We start from the raw sequence: 2,172 nt of genomic DNA on the forward strand, positions 1-2,172 counted from the left end.
GACAGCAGGTCTCTCTTTGAGGTGGTGAGCTATTGGCCCTGCTCCTCTGGGACTTGAAGTAAATGACACAGAATCTTACCATCTGGAGAGGACTTGGTGAGGGAGAGCCCAGAAAAGCCTCCAATAGAATTGCTTCCTACATATTTGTCACTGGACGCCGAGTTTGTGCCTTAGCCTCTCCAAGCCTGTTTCCTCATCTGTAAAGTGGGTTTAAGAGTCCCCACCACAGGCAAGTGTTTTGATAATTAAATGGGAAACTGTGTCTCTAAGACAGGCAGCAAGCACATCAGAGTTTTCTCAAAAAGAACACCTCCCTGGGTCTTTGCAGCCCCGCCCTTTGAGCTCAAAGACACCCAGACAAGGACAAAGCCACAGGCACGGGGCACTCAAGCCTCCAACAGAGAGAAATTTAAAACTGGGACGGGATGAAGGGACATAAAAGGAGAGGAAGAGGAGAATTAACAGGATGCAGGGACACTGCCAGGCCCCTCACCCATGCCCGTGGCAGAGGGCAGAGCCTCCCCCACGCCTGAGATGGTGCATGTTCTCTGGTGGGTGTGAGGCCCCAGAACACTCACAGGCACGTCTGAAAACACCGGCAAACCATGCCACGTACGAGGGAAATGCTACTGTGTCTTCATTTCCACTGTGAGATATCTATTTTTCCCATGATTTTTTAAATGACAAAGCCAATGTGGGAAGAGTGCAACCATGTACCTGGGGTGGGGGACGGATGAAAGGCAGGCACGCAAGTTTCTTCCTGGCAAAGCAACTAGGAAATACAGAAGGGTGCCACTTGTCCCCCATGAGGGTCCCTGCTCCAAGGTCCCTACTATCCCATTGCTGACCTCAGTAGCCCCCCTTGAACACAACATTCCAGCCACTCAGAACCTTTTTTGGTTTCCAGAAGGCTTTTCTCTCACCTTCGTGTGCTATTCCTCCTGCCTGGTACACTTTCCTCACCTCTTCCCCAGCCATCTCTCATCCTATAGGGAGCTCAGCTTAGTTAGACATTACCTTCTACAGAAAGCCCACAAGATTTACCCCTTTCAGCTTGGTCAGGAGCCTCTTCTGGGCCCCAGGGTCTGTGGCCTTCCACCATCACAGCAGCGATGACTCTGGGTCTGTGTCCCCCATGACACACATCTCCAAAATAGGCACATGATAAATACAGGGAGTGTGAAATGTTTGGAGGAAGAGATTATTATGTGGCCTTGGGACCATGGAGAGAGGGGTGGAGGTCCAAGTCAGGGTCAGCATTTGAAAGAACATTCTAAGAATTTTAGCTCGCTATCCAGCCTGGGTTGCCTTGGTAGGTTATGAGCTGCTCATCACAGGAAGGTGTGCAAGCAGGTGTCAGAAACCACTTCTCTCAGCCCCTCTCCTTCACACTCAGAGCCAAGGCTGCACCCAGTCCTCCCCCTAGGCCTTTGTCCAGTGTCTCTGCCCCAAACTGTCCATGTGCCTCCCTCCTATTCCCTCCCCTCATTCCTAGTCTACCTGGGGGAGGGGGCTGCTGCAGTGGGGGACCACAGGGGCTATTCTCACAGTCTTGGCCAGCCCAGCCCATTCCTCGGAAGGCCTCCCAAGGCCCTGAGAAGGCTCCTAACACATGAAAACCTCAGAACGGGTCCCACCTAGGCTAAAATCAACATTGCATCGCCAGGACAGGCATCAGGCAGGGGCCACGTGCACAGTGTGGGCTGGCGTATGCTCAGAGCCTTGTACGAGCTCAGCCCTAGCTGTTCCCACCTCACCTGGAGTAAAAGCCAAAAAGTCATGCACACTCTGCCCCCATCTCTCCCACTTGCTCTCCCTCCTCTTCTCAGCCGCACTGGCCTTCTCGCTGCACCTCTACATGCTGGGTGTGTTCCCACCTCAGGGCCTTTGCACAGGCCATTCTCATTACCGGGAACACTCTTCCCCAGATACCAGTACAACTGCTCCCTCTTTTTATGTCCGTGGCCCTTTCTGTCCCCAGGGGAGAGTCCCTGCACCTGCCCGGGGTCTGTGTCTGGAGCCTCCTCAACCCCATATCCTCAGGGCCATCCAAGGCCCCTGGAACTTGGCCTTAAAGTGCAAAGAAAGGCATGTTATCGAGGTATCCTGAGACTGGGCACCAGCCTCACCAGTGATTCCATTCCCAAGGCCAGTCTTCAGGAAAGGGGGGGG

Source organism: Pteropus vampyrus, unplaced genomic scaffold, assembly GCF_000151845.1.
Source record: "Pteropus vampyrus isolate Shadow unplaced genomic scaffold, Pvam_2.0 Scaffold461, whole genome shotgun sequence".
Lineage (NCBI taxonomy): Eukaryota > Metazoa > Chordata > Mammalia > Chiroptera > Pteropodidae > Pteropus > Pteropus vampyrus.